Source organism: Microcaecilia unicolor, chromosome 6, assembly GCF_901765095.1.
Source record: "Microcaecilia unicolor chromosome 6, aMicUni1.1, whole genome shotgun sequence".
NCBI classification, from domain to species: domain Eukaryota; kingdom Metazoa; phylum Chordata; class Amphibia; order Gymnophiona; family Siphonopidae; genus Microcaecilia; species Microcaecilia unicolor.
Window position 1 is genome coordinate 303,585,589 of NC_044036.1, and position 20,017 is coordinate 303,605,605.

The window sequence follows — 20,017 nt, forward strand, 5'->3', positions numbered from 1 at the left end:
CCACTAGGCTTCACCATATGTTAAAATGTGGAAGTTTTCAGCAATAGACATGAGTATAGAAGCAGTAAAATGATGCTTGGTATGGCTCCTTCCCACAAAAATTCTATATAGAGTAACTCAGCAAGTATTATTATTATTATTATTATAAACATTTGTACAGTGCTACCAGACGCACGCAGCGCTGAACACTTGACATAGAGAGACAGTCCCTGCTCTATAGAGCTTACAATCTAAAAATACAGACAGACAAGACAATTAAGGGCGAGAGTAGTACTGGGTGAGAAGGAACAAGGGGGGGAGGCAATTGAGTAGTAGCTAGGAGCCAAAAGCAGTGGTGAAAAGGTGGGTTTTCAGCATAGATTTGAAAACAGGTAGAGATGGAGCTAGACGTACAGGCTCAGGAAGTTTATTCCAGGCATAGGGTGCCGCAAGGGAAAAGGAACGAAGCCTGGAGTTAGCAGTGGAGGAGAAGGGGGACGACAAGAGAGAGATTTGTCCAGTGAGCGGAGCTCACGGGGAGGAATGTAGGGAGAGATGAGAGTGGAGAGGTAATGGGCAGCTGCAGAATGGATACACTTAAAGGTCAGTAAGAGAAGTTTGAATTGTATGCGGAGGCAGACAGGGAGTCAATGAAGTGACTTGAGGAGTGGGCTAGTGTGGGCACAAATAAATAGAGCAAGGAGCTATGGCTCTCCTTGATGCAGGAAAGGAGAACCTAAATTGCCCTTCTTCTCCATTGGGAGATAGTGCTTAATTTTCTCCTATCTATGGGGGATATAAAGACTGAATGAGTTCCAGCAGAAGCTTAACAAGCAATGCCCCAAAAGTTACTTTCTCTAGTCCCAGGAATAAGATTTCTCAGGGAGATCAAGAGCACCAACCCCATGTTTTGATAACATTGATGTGGGAGTTGTTTTTTCTTTCTTTTCATGATCAGTCTAGGCCCCTGGAAAGAAGGCAGACCTCATGTAACCTGTAGAAGACCTAGTAGTCCTGCTACCTTATTTAAGTAGCATAAGGAACTGTGTTTTGTGTTTGCTTTCTTATCTACTGAAATTCTGAAGACATATATGTTTTGTATCAATAAATGTTAATTTGTTTAGGAAGAAAACTTAAGTGTGTGGAGACTTTATTGAGACTGTGTATGATTCCCTTTGGTCTTGTGAGATTGCTGCCCCCCAACGGAAGCATCCTGAATCTGAGGATAGTGAGTTGGATAGTGCTCAGCAGCAGTGACAAATGGACCCTTGCTTGTTTTCATGGAGAGCCCTTGGGGGGGGGGGGGGAAGGATTATATACTAACCACTGGGCTACCTGCATTCTCCCAAGAAACAAGGAATACAGCAACCCACAGGCAGAGGGATAGAAGTAGAAGAGGATCCACCAGAGTGAACACTGAAGGTGTGGAGGGAGAGGTAGGAAGAGAACCAGGAAAGGACAGAGCCCTGGAATCCAAGTGAGGACAGGGTATCAAGGAGTATGCTGTGATCAACAGTGTCAAAAGCAGCGGAAAGATCAAGAAGAATGAGGATGGAACAGAGACCTCTGGATTTAGCCAGTAATAGGTCATTGGAGACTTTAGTAAGCACAGTTTCGGTTGAGTGGAGTGGGCGAAAACCAGATTGTAGTGGGTCAAGAATAGCATGTGAGGACAGAAAATCAAGGCAGCGGTGGTGAACAGCACACTCAAGTAATTTGGAGAGAAAGGGAAGGAGGGAGATAGGTCGGTAATTAGAGGGACAAGTTGGGTCGATTGAAGGCTTCTTAAGGAGAGGTGTGACCACAGCATGTTTAAAGGCAGCAGGGACAGTCGCAGTGGAAAGTGAGAGGTTGAGAATGTGACAGATAAAAGGAATAAGAGCAGGAGAGATGGCATTAAGAAGGTGGGTGGGAATGGGATCAGAGGAACAGGTGGTACATTTTGAGGAAGAAAGGAGAAGTGTAGTTTCCTCAATGGTAACTTCAGGAAAGGAGGAAAGGGAATGAGGGGGAGGAGAGAGAGGGGAACGGACTAGTGGAGGGAGAGGTGGCGAGGTAGAGAATGCAAGGTTTATCTTTTGAACCTTGTCGTGAAAGAATTCAGCAGGGGTCTGAGCAGATAATGAAGGGGGAGTTGGGGGAGGGGGCACCTTGAGGAGAGAGTTCAATGTGGTGAAGAGAAGTCAAGGGTTAGAGCCAAGAGAGTTGGTCAGTTGGATATAATAATCCTGTTTGGCATATAAAAGAGCAGATTGGAAGGAGGTCAGCATGAACTTAAAGTGTAAGAAATCAGCAAGGGCCCGAGATTTCCGCCAGAGGCGTTCGGCAGAGCGGGTACAGGAACGTAGGTAGCAGATATTAGAAGTCAGCCAAGGTTGGTGTTTTGTACACCTTATAGGGCGGGTCATCAAAGGTGCAAGAGCGTCTAAGGCAGAGGATAGAGTACTGTTGTAAGAAGAAATAGCCTCGTTGACAGACGTGGATGGTGCCACAGTAGAGAGGAGGTTTGAAACATGGGAGGATAGAGATGAAGGGTCAATATCGTGAAGATTCCTAGATAAATTAGATAAGATAGGACGGGACTGGGAGGGAGGAGATTTAAGTGTGAAAGTTATAAGATGGTGATCAGAGAGGGGAAGATCAGAGGCAAGGAAACTAGAGGGTGAACAGTTGGAGGAGAAGATGAGGTCAAGACAGTGACCATTTTGATGAGTGGGGGAGGTGGAGCATAGTTGGAAATTAAAGGAGGATGTTAAAGCGAGTAACTTGAAAATATAAGAGTTGGAAGGATCATTAGCAGGAATATTAAAGTCACCTAGGATGAGAGAGGGGGAGGAAGGATCATGGAAGAAGGCAAGCCAGGCATCAAAGTCACTGAGAAAGGATGAAAGGGACTTATCAGGGGGACGATAAATGACCGCTATTCAAAGAGGCAGAGGAGAGAAAAGGCAGATAGAGTGGACTTCAAAGGAGGAAAAACAGTGAGATTGAGATGGAAGAAGGGGTTGAAATCTGGAGGAGGGAGAGAGAAGTAGACCAACACCGCCCCCGCAGGGCGAGAAGTATATGAAAAAAGATAACCACCATGGCAGAGGGTTGCGACTGAAGCAGAGTCATCAGGGCAGAGCCAGGTTTCTGTTATGGCGAGCAGATGGAGGTGACGCGAGATAAAGAGGTCCTGGATATAGGGGAGTTTGTTACAGATAGAGCAGGCATTCCATAGGGCGCAAGAGAAGGGCAGAGAAGAGGAGGGGAGTAGAGGAATAGAGATGAGGTTAGAGAGGTCACGGTGAGATCTGTAGAGTTGGGATACTAGTTGGTGAGGAGGGCCAGGATTGGGATTGATGTCACCGGCTGAGAGTAAGAGAAGGAGTAAAAGAGAGCGGAGAAGAGTAGGAGAGGTGTGGCCATGAAGGCGTCGAAGGCGAGAGGTATTTAGGTGGAATGGGGAAGGCAGAATGGAGGGAAGAAAGAGACGGAGATTAAATGCCAAGAGGGAGGAAGAGGGTAGGAGAGAAGGTGAGGTGATGAAGTCAATGGATGGGCAGTGAGTTCCTGTAGCGGAGAGAGGTAGGGGGTGAGGGAAAACATTAGGAAGGGACAGAGCTAGGAAGAGAATGTGAATAGGGGTAATAAATGATTGAGGTACTTTAGCAACTGGGAAAAAGATTAGATATAAAGAGAAAAATGCCCGGCACCTAGAGCGGAGGCCCTGAGTGGATCGGAGTGGACCTGGGTGTCACCTCGGAGAAGGCTGTAAGGATATGCAGATGAGCTGCAAGTCCTCCACAGCACATGAAAGGCAGCCGGTGGTAGAGCTGGGCACCTCTCAGCTGAAGAAAGGCTTACCAGGGGTTAGGCTGAAGCCAGCATTCCTCCCCCTGAGGGTCGCCTGATCCTACCAAAAAGCACCTGGAAACTGTGCACTTGGAGCGAGGGCCCTGGGAAGATCGGGGTGGACCTGGAGTCACCCCACATACAACTGTGAGGAAATGCAGAAGGGCTGCAAGTCCTCCACAGCACCTGGTGGGAGCGCTGGGCACCTAGAGCGGAGGCCCTGAGTGGATCGGAGTGGACCTGGGTATCACCCCGGAGAAGGCTGTAAGGATATGCAGATGAGCTGCAAGTCCTCCACAGCACCTGAAAGGCAGCCGGTGGTAGAGCTGGGCACCTCTCAGCTGAGGAAAGGCTTACCAGGGGTTAGGCTGAAGCCAGCATCCCTCCCCCTGAGGGTCGCCTGATCCTCAGTTGTTGCTGTGTGGAAAGGAATCCATATGCTGTGGACCTGCAGGAGCAGGCTGCCCAAAGACACTGTTGTGCTTACCTCTGGGCCTAGTTTATGACAGGTTTTCTACTTCTGCCTCTATGAGAAAAATCTACGATTCGTCAAGGCTTTGTGATCTACTTACTAGCGGTTCTGAGTACATCTCCATTGCCTACTTGGAGATGAAATTCTTATAATTTACCTCAGAAAACAGGAGCTAACATTTGCACATCTAACACAGGATAAAACCAGAAGTGGCTTAGACTGTCTGGGGAAAACGTTGAGCCAGCTGGAACCCTGTCCTGGATTCTGGCTGAGAACTGTAAGCTGTGGAAAGGAAAATGAAATAAGCCTATTCAAAAACCGCTGTGCTTTGATGATTTATAGCGAAACAAGTTTTGCTTGAGATTCTTGTGGCCTGGCACCTATAGATTCCTTGATGTTGGTCTTTCCTTCTCTGGTACTGAAAAGAACTCTTTCATTAGCCAGTGTGTGGTGACTAAGACACATTAATCATGAAAGAAATGGAATAATTTGTGAGATGTAGTTTATTGGTCCAACATAACGAAACCCCAAAGATGTTATGCTGTATGAGCTTATGAGACCACATAGGTCCCGACTTCAAATGTGTCTCACACAATCTACAAAGAATCCAGTCTTCTTTTATCAAAACTGGTTATTCTAATGATGATCCAATAAAAACTATCATCACAGTCTACTTGAAATCCCCAGAATAGCAACAACCCAACAAAAATGAAATTTAATGAAATGATTTAACCAGGTACAAAGGCTCCCACCTGGTTATATCCCATTGGTTGGCTCTGCTGTAACCAGCTATGAACATTTTTGTGTCACGTTTTTCTAGTTTTTTATTTTTTTTTGTCAGTGGGAGGGAGTCTATAGGCAGGGCCACCGAGAGACTAGGCTGGGCCCGGGACAAGGCCGCCCCACCTCCGCCCCCCGCCGCTGCCGCCTCCGTTGCTCCCCCTGCCGTTGCCACCCCCATCTCTCCCCCTGCTGCTGCAGTCCGCGGTCTAACCTGCCTGCCTCCACGGCTCCGGGCCCCCTTCATTCAAAGCGGCAGTCGCAGATCGCGTCTCTTCTGGCCTTCCCTCCTATGTCCCGCCCTCGTCTGATGTAACTTCCAGTTTCCGCGAGGGCGGGACACAGAGAGGGAAGGCCAGAAGAGACGCAATCTGCGACTGCCGCTTTGAATGAAGGGGCCCGGAGCCGAGGAGGCAGGCAGGTGAGACCGGGGACTGCAGCGCCGGTGACCTGATCCCGGCGCCGGGCCCCCCTTGGAGGCCCGGGGAATTTTGCCCCCCCTGCCCCCTCTCAGCGGCCCTGCCAATAGGATGTTGGAACTTCCATTAAAGGACCCTCCCTCATACTGTCAGAGCCACCTTAAAAACCCTCGTCCCGCCCCAGGGGGATGTGACACAAGAGAGGTGGAGCCAGGAAGGCATAGTCCACGAAGTATGAAAGGCTGGGCCAGAGCTAGGTTAATGGGGAAGCAACAATGCCCATTGCAGATGTCTTTACTCTGAAGTGTAGAAGCTGTAACCAAGTAAGCAGGTTCAACTTGGAATGTTTTAACTTGGCCAGCTGCAGGCCAGTCTTGTGCTAGAGACTGTGCTGCAACTTTGGAATCAGGGACCAGGCCAGAGAACAGCAAGAGTTGTTGCTTTGTGGAAAGGAATCCATATGTGTGGACCTGCAGGAGAAGGCTGCCCAAAGACACTGTTGTGCTTACAGAATTAGCTTTGAGTATTGTTTTCTTCCCTCCTATGAAATGAACAGGTGCACTTTCTGGACACTTTTAATAAAATATTATTTGTTTTCACCCTAACTTGTGGAGTATATGTGACTTGTCTTACCAGGCTCCAGGGGTGGATTGACCATTCGAGCAACCTGGCAGTGCCTGAGGGCCCAGAGGCTCTGGCCGGATGCCCGCCGCACACTACAGCCCTCCCCGTCCTATCTTTAAAGGTGTGCCGTTGGTGATTTAGTGGCCTCTGCAGTGGGAAACATGTTCTTTCCTGCCCGTTGTGCTGCTGTTATTCCCCCTGTCCGGCACCGCCATACTTTAAAAATGGTGGCCAAGACTCCCTGCGGAAGTCTCGTCAGACTGTCGAGACCCACGAGACTACCGCGGGAAGTCTCGGCCGCCATTTTGAAAATACGGCGGTGCCCGGCAGGCAGGGGAATAGCGGCATCACAGCAGGCAGGAAAGAACATGCCTCCCTCCCCCCCCCCCCCCCCGGCAGAGACCACTAGACCACCAGAGCCCTTCAGGTAGGACTGGGGCAGCGGGGGTGTTGGCTGCGGCGGTAGATGAGGTAGCAATGCAGCGATAGGGGGTCTTGAGCAGCGGCCGGGAGGGGGACCCAGACCACCCTCAGTGCCCAGGGGCCCAGTCCACTCTGTCCGCCCCTGCCGGGCTCCATGGCCTGCTCTCGCCCACGGTACCACAGCCATTTTAAAATGAATATCAGTAAGGTTGCAGAAATTTTGGTAGTACAATGCAACATATTTAGCACAAATTCCATATCGATAATTATGTGCATAATTACCAATATATAATTCTAATATCAATGGGTATTTATGTGCGTCCGCTTACATCATGTCAATGACTGGTGTAAACAACAGCAACTAAATGTTGCTGTTCTGCACCTGAAAATATTCTAGAATCTTAGTGTGTAAGTGCTGGACATGCCCCTGACCCATTCATGCCCTCCACACCTTCATGCCCCCTTGCAGTCAAGCACTATAATTTTCCATGCTAAATTCTAGTTGTGTGCACATTACTGCAAATTAGTGCCAATTAGTGTCAATTAACTCCAATCATTGGTAATTATTGGTTAACACCAATTAGCGGCTAATTTACCAATTAACTGATGCATGTAAATGTGTGTGCAAGTTTATAGAATGAAGGTGATAGTGTGTATTTTCTTAAAGAGTGCACACCATGTGCACATATTGCACACTCTTTCCTGATGGTGTGCATACATGTGAACCATTGTGCATGCATGTGCATGTGTTCACTATCAGGAGTGTGCACTATAGGCAAGTAGTGTATGCTCTGGGGCTGATGCAGAAAGCTTCATGGTACATTTGTGGCTCTGTTGTGAAATTTGCACTCCAAAGTTTCTATGGCATTCTGTAGGCAGTGAGCGAGCAAATTCCTGCTGCATTAAAATTGCAGCGGTAATCCACAGCTCATCGGATTGGATCACCACTGACAGGAAAGGTGACACTTAAAAATAAACCATACATAATATTCATCCAGATTTCAAAGGAAGCAAGGTCTCTGTGTTTCCAGACATTGCGCGATGGACTCATCAGAGGCGAAAAAATTCCTAGATATGAAACAGGAATCTCTTAACACTAGGGCTGTTTTCCAATTACGATTTCCCTGCAAATGTATTTTGATATTCAAGGAGAAAAAAATATATATTCTTTGAACCTGAGCAACTGCGGTCTTTCCTTGATATGAAGAGAAACCAGGTTCCAATCCAAACACTGAGTCCCGAAAACATTTTAAGGGAACCACTGCTTGTGTCTTCAACTTTATTCTTTATTGTACCAACTTCCTTTGGATATAACTTATCTTGAATCTACCTTATTTACTTGTGGACTATAGAATCCAGTTTAGTAAAGATTTTCTGTATAGTTTATTTCCTTAATATGAATGTATCTTTCAAAATGGATGTATCCATTCAAAGAGTGTTATCTTTGTTTAAATTGAAACTAATAAAGAAATTTAAATATAAAAATAAACCATACATACAAGCCACTGGCACCTGCATTTATCAACTTTACCCCCCCTCCCCCCCCCTTTACTAAGCTGCGCTAGCAGCTGCCCTGCGCTGGCTTATTAAACAGGGGGGTAAGTTGGTTGACCAAAGGGCACATGTCAGTAACTGTGGCCATAACTGTGAGATATCATTGGCCCATACCATTGGCCCATTGGCCCATAACTGTGAGATATTCATGGGGCAAGTTACACAACATCAGTAATTTAAGTTTTATATGGATAGCCATAGGCAATTCAATTTGGTTGACTGAATAACCAAGGAGGCAGCTACTTTTTCACTTAGGTGACAAATGGGTGTTGGATAAGTAATCATTTAAAAACTGTGTTTTGTTTACACTCAGGCTCCCCTCCTCCAATATTACATTTTGTCCAAAGATCAGAAACCACCAGCCCGACACATGAAATAATCACCCTCATCTCTGCCTACACTCCTTCCCAGGAACTCCGTTCACTAGGCAAATCTCTTCTAATTGCACCCTTCTCCTCCATCGCTAACTCCAGACTCCGTTCCTTTTATCTCGCCGCACCTTATGCCTGGAACAGACTTCCTGAGCCACTACGTCAAGCTGGCCGCCTTCAAATCCGGGCTAAAGGCCTACGTGTTTGATGCTGCTTTTAATTCCTAACTTGTCACCAGCTCATAACCTTTATCTTGTCTTCCTCTCTTCAATAATCCCTTTTCCCTATGTGTCCTATCTGTCTGTCCTACCCTTGTCCCTTATTTGTCCTGTCTGTCCTGATTTAGATTGTAAGCTCTTTTGAGCAGGGACTGTCTTTTCTTCATGTTCAATTGTGAAGTGCTGCGTACGACTGGTAGCGCTATAGAAATGATTTGTAGTAGTAGTACTATATTTAGCTATTTCCAATAAATCTGTCCTTATGCCCAACAGCGAGGTCCTCTGTGTTCCACCTCTTGACTGGGGTATTTTCCCTTAATGGTGCATCATTCTGGTCTCTCTAATGGAGTCTAGAGATCTTATTCAACTGGTTGGTAGCCAGGAAACTGCTTATATAGTGCTTGTGTCCATGGGCAGTAGCTGTACCCTGTTGAAATTAGGTGAAGTGCCTGGTATCATTTCATCATCGGTCCAGCCTTTGGAGACAGATTGGTCTGACTAGGTGAAACACATTCAGCCTTAACTGCAGTGGCGTAGCCAAGGGTGGGCTTGGGTGGGCCCAGGCCCACCCACTTTGAGCTCAGGCCTACCAGTAGCAGCACACCTAAGTTTGTGGCTGGCAGTGATTCCCAAGCTGAAAACTCCCAACAACTGTCCCTCCTGCATACCATATAAATAGCAGATCTTCGCTTGCAGGAAGCAGCAACTGATACAAACTGCTTACACCGGCCCCACAGCCTTCCCTCTGACGTATTCCCGCCTATGCAGAAACAGGAAGCTGCATCAGTGGGAAGGATGTGGGGCCTACATGAGTAGTGTGTATTAGTTGCTCCTCACTGAAAATCTGAAATTTAAAAGGTGTGCAGGACAGGAGGGATATTTGAGAGACCATATGGCTTGCAGGCGAGAGGAGAGACCAAATTACCTATGGGATGGGGTGGGTGGGGTTCTTCTGCCCACCCATCTTGGACCCAGGCCCACCCAAAATTGAGTGTCTGGCTATGCCCCTGCTTAACTGAAGGGCTCTCATAAAGGAAGCGATGCAATAACCCACACCATCACCGCTTGTACAACCACATAAATTCAAATTCAGCAAGAAATGGTTTTAAATTTCTCAGTTTATGTAACCTATGGAAACCACTTCTAATAATAACCTCTATGGCCAGTTGTGAGTCAAAAGATGTTTAACTTCATACCGGATTGGTTGATCAAATTTATCCAGATGAAGATGATCTGGTAATAAAGATATGGGGCAGCAGCAAATTTCCAATGCCTTACTTTTTGTTACATTCACCACTGGATAGAGCTCACTCAATCAGAATAGAACTGCTTTCCTATATGGGCCAACTCTAGCTAGATCCAACTGTTGTACCTCCATAGCTTGTTTATATTTTGTTTTGTAGTATACTAATAGCCAGTAAATTAGGGAAGTCAGCTTCCTGTAATCTCTGTTCTTATAGTTTAAATGTTGCATGTGACCAATCCCCCCATGTCTTCTTGGGATCTGCTTGCCTTCCTGCATCAGCCCAAGGTACAACCTTTGACCCTATTGATCAATTCCAGAGCTCCTAGGACATCTACAATACTGAGAGCCATAGGAGCCGATTCTGTGGGTGCTTAAGCACCCCCAGTATTGAGAACATTCCTTGTATGCATCCAGGGAAGGTTTATGTCCACTGGGCTTAGCACCCCCAATAAGTTTGAAAATTTGGCTGCTATGCTGAGAGCCCCCCTAGTCTCCCACTAATTACAGGCACTTTTTCTTTGTGCTTTAATCCACTGAATTTGGATTTGTGTTTTATGTAATATTCTGTTGCTTCTGTTTGGATTAGGTGTGTCCCGTTACTGAAAGGTGAAGCCACTGTAAGTGAAGGACACAGGCATTAATGCAGATGTTTACCAGCTGCAGAGTTCCAGATACATGCTAAAAAAAAAAAAAGAAAGAAAATCATAGCATATGTGTGAAAAGATTAACTTGATCAGTTTCCTCTTGTCTGGGTGAATTAACTACTTTTCTCAGACATCAGCAAGTTACAAAATTAAGAAGGAAATTGAAATCTACTGAGAAAACCACCCCAATGCATATCAAAAAGTCAAATATCTTTCATGCAACTCTGAGGCAGGTCTGCTAATCAGCACAAAGAATGCTGATGCCACAGAGCAACACTGGGAGACTTCCACAAGGCACCAACCTCCAGCTCCTATTACCTGAACAGACCAGGAAAAATGTAATGCTGACTGACAAAGGTAATGCAGCAGGGACCAAAGAATGTAAGGACAGCATATGGTCTAGAGGAAGGGGGAAAAAATCGGTAGTATTTAAAGAAGATGAGATGAAATAGCTTGAGGTGACCAGAGTTTCCATTGTATTTGATATACCGCATTTCAGTCAAATAACTATGCAGTTCAGAAAACAAATAGTAAATCAAAGTAGAAAAACCTATTAGTAAAAAATTAGAATTAACAAGTGAAGGCACATTTTAAATAGTAGATGGTGGGGGAATTCACATGTTCAGGTCAAGACGTGGAGAATTCCCATACTATTTTATAAGAAGCTCTGTCAAATGTAGAAACTTTTGTAAAATAGCAGCAATTCTGCACGTTTAAGTCCTTCCATGTACAGAGGTTGCAGCAATTTCAGAAAGCTGCATTTGGGGAAACACATGTAAAAATCCCCCATATATATGTGTGTGTGTGTGTGTGTGTGTGGAACAGCTTTCTAAAATCATTGTTCTTCACTGGAGAGGGCCCACATCCTGGAGGCCACTTCCCCTTCCTGCACGCACAGTTAGAATCCCCTGAGTGAATCCCCCCCTCTGCAGCATCACAACTGTTCCACACCCCATGTCCACAACCCGCACCCCAACAATAAGACCTCCACCAGAAGCCCCCCCCCCATAACACTAAACCCCCACACCCCATGTCCACAACCCCCACCCCAACAATAAGACCTCCACCGGAAGCCCCCCCCCCCCCCCCCCCCCATAACACTAAACCTCCACATGACAACCTCCCCTGAGGGCATGCATTGGATGTGGTTTACTTAGATTTCAGCAAAGCCTTGGATATTGTTCCTCATAGGAGGCTCATGTTTAATCTTAGCAGCTTGAGGATAGGAATCAAGGTAGGAAACTAGATCAGAAATTGGTGGATGGACAGGCAACAGAGGATGGTGGTAAATAGATTTCCCTTGGAAGAAAGAAAGGTGATTAGTGGAGTGCCTCAGGGATCCATCCTGGAGCCAATTCTGTTCAATATCTTTGTGAGCAATATTTATTTATTTATTTGTTACATTTGTATCCCACATTTTCCCCACCTATTTGCAGGCTCAATGTGCTTACATAGTACCGTAATGGTGTTCACCAACTCCGGTAGAGAACAAATACAAAGTGATGTTGTGGTAGAATAAGGTTCATGTGTTACAGATACATTAGGGAATCGTAGAGAGGAAGAGTTATGTTATGTCCATTATGAGCTTTGGTTTTGTTGTGTTGCATGGTTCAGGCAATTAGGTTGGGTCGGTAGGGTATGCCTTTTTGAACAGGTTGGTTTTTAGTGATTACTGGAAGTTTAGGTGGTTGTACGTTGTTTTCAAGGCTTTTGGTAGTGGGTTTCACAGTTGTGTGCTTATATAGGAAAAGCTGGATGCATAAGTTGATTTGTATTTGAGTCCTTTGCTGCTTGGGTAGTGGAGATTTAGGTATGTTCGTGTTGATCCGGTTGTATTTCTGGTTGGTAGGTCTATGAGATCTGTCATGTATCCTGTAGCTTCACCATAGATAATTTTATGAACCAGGGTGCAGATTATGAAAGCAATACATTCTTTGATTGGGAACCAGTGCAGTTTTTCTCGGAGGGGTTTGGTACTTTCGAATCGCGTTTTTCCAAATATAAGCCTGGCTGCCGTGTTTTGAGCAGTCTGAAATTTCTTTATGATTTCTTAGAAGGAAAATTTTGCTTTTTTTGCAAAGCCATGAAAATTAGTAACAGAGTTAACACCATGAAGGAAGTGGAAAGCATAAGAAGTGATCTACAAAGATTAGAAGCTTGAGCTAATACTTGGCAGTTAAGCTTTAATGTGAAACAATGTAGGAAGGTGCATTTAAGATATAGAAATCCAAAGGAGCTGTATTCATTAGAAGGTGAGAGGCTGAAGTGCACAGACCAGAGAAATTTCAAGGTGGCAAAATAATGTGACAAGGCAGTAACCAAAGCCAGAAAGATGCTTGACTACGTAGAGAGCGCCATAACCATCAGGAAGGAGGCGATAATACCTCTATACAGTTGTTGGCGAGATCTAATCTGTAGAATTGTATTCAGTTTTGGAGGCCACATATTGCCAAGGACATAAAAAGACTCAAAGCCGTTCAGAGGAAAGTGACCAAACAAGTATGGGGTTCATGCCAGAAAAAAAGGCATAGAATGAGGTAACCTGTCTAGAGGAGCGGGTACAACCCTAGTCATATTTCTGGATAGACTGAATGATCCACACTGGTCTCTATCTACTGTCATTTACTATGTTACATCAATAGAAAAAAAGACAGTGAAAACACAATGACAAACAGTAAAACATGACAATATATAATGGAGGTCTTGATAGTGAGACTCCACTCATACTTTCCAAGCTCTCCCTCTTTGGGTGGCCGGACTTATGGAAAGCAACTGATGCCATTTTTATTTTTATTTAAAAATTTGCTGTATCACCAAATTTGGGGGCAGCCAAGTCAAGGCAATTTATAAATTAAAATACATAAAATATAGAAGGCAGAAAAGAACTCCATAATACTATAGAAAAGATGCAACTGCACAAGAAATAAAGAGAACATTCAATGGAAAAAATTATTTAAAAGTTATCAAAAAGTTACGGTCACCGTTACTATCAGTAAAACAGCGCTAATAATCACTAAGGGCTCCTTTTACTAAGGCGTGCTAATAGATTTAGCTCACACAAAATGTTAAGAAGCCCATTTTAATCCTGTTGAGTGGAGGAGTAGCCTAGTGGTTAGTGCAGTGGACTTTGATCCTGAGCAACTGAGTTCAATTCCCACTGCAGCTCCTTGAGACTCTGGGCAAGTCACGTAACCCTCCACTGCCCCTGGTACAAAATAAGTACCTGAATATATGTAAACCGCTTTGAATGTAGTTGCAAAAACCTCAGAAAGGCGGTATATCAAGTCCTGTTTCCCTTCCCCTATTTGAGATTCTACATGGAATGTTGCTACTATTTGAGATTCTGTTGCTACTGTTTGAGATTCTACAAGGAATGTTGCCATTCCACTAGCAACATTCCATGTAGAAGCCTACCCTTGCAGATCAGCAACGCGGCCGTGCAGGCTTCTGTTTCTGTGAGTCTGACGTCCTGCACATACGTGCAGGACGTCAGACTCACAGAAACAGAAGTCTGCGCGGCCGCATTGCTGACCTGCAAGGGTAGGCTTCTACATGGAATGTTGCTAGTGGAGGAGTAGCCTAGTGGTTAGTGCAATGGACTTTGATCCTGGGGAACTGAGTTTGATTCCCACTGCAGCTCCTTGTGACTCTGGGCATGTCACTTAACCCTCCATTGCCCTTGGTACAAAATAAGTACCTGAATATATGTAAACCGCTTTGAATGTAGTTGCAAAAACCTCAGAAAGGCAGTATATCAAGTCCCATTTCCCTTAGCATTTAGCATACACTAAATCCATTAGCACATCTTAGTAAAAGGAGCCCTAAATGAGTTTTTAACCCAATTCTGAATTGCTTACAACTCCTAATGAAGATATAAAGGCAGGTTATTCTTAGGCCAGGAGCTAGAAAGAAAAAACACGCACTACTGCATGTGGATCCTCAGCTCACTCAGGAGGGGCCGGGAAGCACCAGTCTATAGTCATTGAGGGGCCCTTTCACAGAGCGGCTGTAAGCTCAACGCGGTTTTACCGCTCGATCTTCTGGGACTACCATTTTGTTTTGCAGGTTCCATGCTATTTTTTTCATTAGCATATGGGACTTGCAAAAAAAATTAAATGCTGCAGCACTTGTCCTGTCCTATTTAGGAGGAGATCAGTGCTCTCACATTAACCCTGCGTTATCCAGTTAGCACATTGTCTGGATAAAGCTCCCACACCCATTCCTCTCCCATGACACACATCCTTCTGAAAAAAATTACAAAAAAACCCCAAACACCCAACATCTGATTAGCATGTGCTAAAGGCAAATGACTGCAAAATCCTTTTTCTCATGCTAAGTGCATGTTGGTGCTTTTAGTTAAGGGGCTCCTTTAATAATTAAACTCTATAATCAAGATCACCCTGCAACAATTCTATGAAAACACATAACTGAGCATCCTGCTTTTAAACATCAAACTGTGCTTTGCAGGTAATACTAGGTGCTGATGGTTCATTGAATTTGCATAGCTGTCAACACTTACTGTTTAGCTTTGAATACAGCTCCTTTTTGCTGCCCCTAGAAACTGCCGCTCTAAGCGACTGCCTAGTCATGCCTAACAGTTGGGCTAACCCTGCCTACATATATGGATGCTCTATGACCTTCCTAAGGGAGCCATTGTAGGAGAGTGAATGTCCTTGATAGGCTCTGCATAACCCTGCTGGAGAGGGACAGAGGCGCTGATGCTCAAAAGTGACTGTTAAATACCGCACACATTTATAGCTGCGGTTGAACCTGCTGATTTCGAAACAGTGACCAAAGCTCAAAGGAAATCGCGTGCAAATGAGCAGAACAGCCTCTTGGTAAGTGTCCATGTTCTGTACATGCCCAGGAAAAAAAAAATGTGTGTCCAGTAACGCCACATTCAGAGTTTCCTTTTTTTTGTTGTTCCACGGCAACATTTTAACACTACTGTTATATGTGGGCCACACACACATAATACAGGCACATGGCACCTTTCACACACACATGCAGAAACTATTAAAAAACGCAAGCAGACTGCTCCAGCGAGAAGTTGGCCTCGTGCAATGACAGCTCCAGACCTGTCAGAAAATTTTGCATGTAATTTATTTATTTATTTATTCATGACGTTTTTTCCCCACATTAGCCCGAAATAGACTCACGTTCAATGTGGCTTACAAACAATAAAGTGAATAAAACATAATAATGTACAGAACACAACCCAAATTACAATAATAATATTATAACTAATAATTATAATAATATTATAATTGTAATACTAATGAGCTCGCTGTAATACATTTGCATAGGATTATCGGTAGTTGCTATGGCAATTGATAAAAGCAACGCAGAACCCCTTTGTGCATTAAAACGTGCATGCTAGACCGGCTACAACCAGTTTAAATCAAATGTTGTAAGCATGGTAAGCTTTGAAAATCAGGGTCAGAGTGTCTCTGACTTTGCTCCAAGTTTCAAATCTAAAAAGAAACCCAACTTTCATTCTCTGTTATTTTCTCCTTGTGAAGGCATTTTGTCTGTACTTTACAGCTGTCTACATCCTTGGGAAGAATTTTGACTGAAGGTCCTTCCCCTTAAAACAGTGAGCTAGCTGACCACTTTAGTTAACCTTAAAAACAATGCCTCTCTTAAATCCAACCAGTTGGTAATTAAATTAGCTTTACACTCAGTCAGTACAGCGGTTAGGTTTGAAGACCTCACCTCAGTGGAAATAGCAGTTTTCTGAAAAGCTTATGTTGATCCCATTAAATTAAATAACTTTCCTGATCCCAGGGGATTAAGCACTATTTAAGTAAAGCTATGGTATTTAATACTGATTAGCTTTCAGTCTCTGCACCAGAAGTAAGGTGTGCCTGGAAATCTACTAATAATGATTCTCAACTTGGGGAAACATCAATCTGTCTGAAATATTAGACCAGCAGGACCCTGGAAGACCCTAATGATTATTCAAACATCCTTACAGCAACACAGTTATTAAAAAAAGAAACAGAGACTCCTGCATTTGGGGAACCTTTTCTGTACCTGCATCAGAGCCTTTCTGGAATGCATGAAGTTTGGAAAAAGCAACTTAAGCTTTGCTAGTGAAGTTTTCTATATTTTATTTTTCTAAAAGCTTTGGCTGATGGTGTGCAGTTCTGGAAGATAGAGCAATGTGGAAAAGTGTGCAAGGATGAAAGCTGTCAGAATTAAGGCACTGTGAATGCTTATGTGCCATTAAAAATGTCTGTGTGCTCTAAGAATCTCATCCCATGTAACAGGAAAACTATTTTTATATATTGGGATTTATTAACCGCCTTTATGAAGAGATTCACCCAAGGCGGTGTACAGTAGGTACAGTTTAACATCAAACTTACAATTTTGCTAATAGTAAAATGTACAAGTATAAACATAAATACAATGATGGAGGAAAACTTGAAAACCGCAAATTGAAACCTAATTATAAGACTACCATGAAACAGGATAAAAAATATACACATTTAACAGCACTGAAATTCAAACAGCAGAGAAATAATACAATGCAAGCATAATACTAATGCTTTTCTACAATACAGCTTACCATTTAGCTAACCAGATAACTATGTGAGAAGTCCATAAAGACCCCTATTTCAGCCTATTTTATAAATGCAACATATGTGCCTAGAGGCTCATTTTCAAAGCACTTAGACTTGCAAATTTCCATCGGTTACCATGTAACTTTGTAAAGTCTAAGTGTTTTGAAAACTCGCCTCCATGTGTCTTTCTAAACAGGTACCCCAAAACCAGCCCCAGTAACATGGAAATGCCAACGCACACTTTTACATCTTCTCAAAAGTTGGTATAAACGCATATTCTATAGAGGCCACATGATGAGAGCCTTTTCTATTCTATTTGTAATGAGATTTTTTAGGAAATATCAGTTAGAGCATTCTTGATGTGATAGATTGTACAGGGTTTATAAGATTTCAAATGAATTCAGACAGCCATTGGAAGAGATTTGAGATAGTGACCACATGTGTGCCAATTGAGGAAGGATGACTTAGGATTTTGAAAAGTCGTGTTATACCAGAGTGAAATTTCATTTGGGTAGGTGTCTTCCCATCCTAGATGAAGAAGGAGATCTTTCAGTGTTTTGATACAGGATTTGATGATAAAGGAGGAGGGAGAATGTGAGAACTTGTTTATGGACAAGAGGCAAAAAGGATGGGCCAATTCTTTTTCTAATAAGAGCCATCTTGGTTGCTCAGAGGAAGATGATATGTCAAACTACTTTATTGTTTGGGAAGCCTGAAAGGCCAGGTGATATATTTTAACATTTGGAGAGCTTTGTCATACTCAGCACCTGGGCACCCAAATTACAGATTAGAATAGAATTATAGCATGATCTGGTATTGGCACACCTATCATAAAAGCGCAAGGCCGGTTTTAGCCATGGTGGGGCCCAGGGCAGAAGTTAAGCAGGGGGCCCCTGATCCCCCTCCCCCGAGCTCCCCAACTGCATTGCTATTATGTGGTCCGTTTCCCTCCCTTCCCCTCACCTTGTGGTCATCTTTTATTTGCCTTCTCAGAGGGACACCGACGTGGCAGCCATCTTCACGTGGCAGCTGTCCTGAAGCTTTCCATTTCTGCCACTATCCGCCCAGGCAGAAACAGGAAATTGCATCAGAGGGGGCAGATTGTGGCTGAGAGGGAAAGCTTCAGAGCAGCCACAGGCAGCTTGTGAGAATGGCTGCCGTGCCAAAGCCTCTCTGAGAAGGGAAATACATTTTTAAAGAAGATGAGGAAGGGAGGAACAGACAGACTGTGGTGGGAAGAAGGGGAAGAGTTGCCTGGACCATGGGGCCCAGGGCAGCTGCCCTGTTTGCCCCCTCCCCCCCCCCCCCCCCCAATGTTGGCGCTGTATAAGCACCTGAACTTACTCCAGCTATAGACCTGGTGTTATAGCAGGCACCAAAATGTGGTAAGGGTGCACGTAAGTTAATGTATTCTACAAGTAGCCACCCCACCTATGTCCTTCCTAAAGCCCAAATGAATTTCGGTTTTTCCCATGTTTTTAGTTTTGGCCGAAAATGACCATGTATTTTTGGTGGAAGCTGGAAAATTGTGCTTTGTCCCATTTGTCTCCCTTCCCCCCTCCCAACCATAGGCCCCTTGGGCCTATTTTGCAATCCCTGGGGGTCTAGGGGGCATAGTTGGGGCAGGAGCAATCCTTAGCTACTCTGCTCTCAAAATGTCTGCCACGACTGGGCCATCACTCCTGCCCTAACAGGGAACACAAGAGACCTCTCTAATGTTAAACCCAGCTCTACCTGAATTCCAGCAAGTGAATTTGACAACATGACTGGACTTGTTCTGTGTGACCTTAGGCCAGGTTCCAGAGCCCACACTGATGAATATCAAGAAAGTACCAAAGGGTAAAAAGAGGAAGCATGACCATCTCCTACCAGTTCCTTGCTCTTTCTATTCGATATGCCTGGCTCTGGATTTATGTACTGTAAAGTTTAGAATTTTACACCAATGAAGAACACTGAAATAAACCAAAGCACCAGGGCCCCATTTGATCCAAAAAGTCAAATATCAAGGACAGCCTTACCCTTCTTCACCTTCGAGCTTAAGAAGTCTCATGATGCAGAACAACTTATGCTCACTGTGATGAGAAAACAATTATTTGATGGAATGTAGTGTGGGACATGAATTATTTGGAGTCAATATTCAGCGCACAACAGTCAGCGGTTTTGCAGCTACTGACAGCTGCATGCTGAATTAAGCCTGGATGTTCAATGCTGGGCTGTATCTGGGCTCCAGCAGTGAAAATCCAGGTGAGTGGTGGCACCCAGAAGGTACGTGGTTATGGCTGATACACATTGTCATACCCGCAGCAGCCTTTTGCACAGTCCAACTTGCCTGGTTAGGTATACAGGCAATGCCGCAAAATATCACTGGTGCCCACTTATCTCCTGGCTCTGCTTCAACTCCACCCCAGGATATAGCATTAATGGTCTCTGCTGATACTCAATGGCACTGGTTGGATAAGGACTGCTGCATATCAGCAGATGGCCAGCTGAGTATCATTTAACCAGGCAGGAGCCTCTCTTGCCCAGTTAAATTGTTTTAATATTCACCCCTTTATTAATAATTTATTTTATATAGTACCTCTCACTAAGACTAGGGGACTCTCCATGAAAACTCACTATTAGGTAGCACGTTTATAACCAATCAGAGAATGTATTTTTCACTCAGTGTAAAATTAAGCTGTGGTATTTGTTACCAGAAGATGTGATCAATGCAGTTAGCACAGTTGAGTTTAAGAAAGGTTTAGACAAAGTTCCTAGAGAAATGGTCCATAAAACAGACCATTATTAGTCATGTAGTATTGGGAAAGCCATTGGTTATCTCTGGGTATGAGCAACAAAGAATATAGAAGAACATAAGAAAAGCCATGCCAAGTCAGACCGAGAT

General features: G+C 44.3%; 1 protein-coding gene and 1 long non-coding RNA gene across 2 annotated transcripts in view; both read right to left on the bottom strand.

Moving 5' to 3' along the window:
- The window catches only part of LOC115473261 (heparan sulfate glucosamine 3-O-sulfotransferase 3A1-like), a 154,447-nt gene that overhangs the window by 92,332 nt on the left and 42,098 nt on the right, over nucleotides 1-20,017 (bottom strand). The window lies entirely within an intron of this gene.
- On the bottom strand, nucleotides 8,963-19,607 carry LOC115473262. Its single transcript, XR_003942627.1, has 3 exons — nucleotides 19,596-19,607; nucleotides 18,560-18,564; nucleotides 8,963-9,063 (listed from the first exon to the last, which is right to left on the bottom strand). It is a non-coding gene; the product is annotated as an uncharacterized LOC115473262 (long non-coding RNA).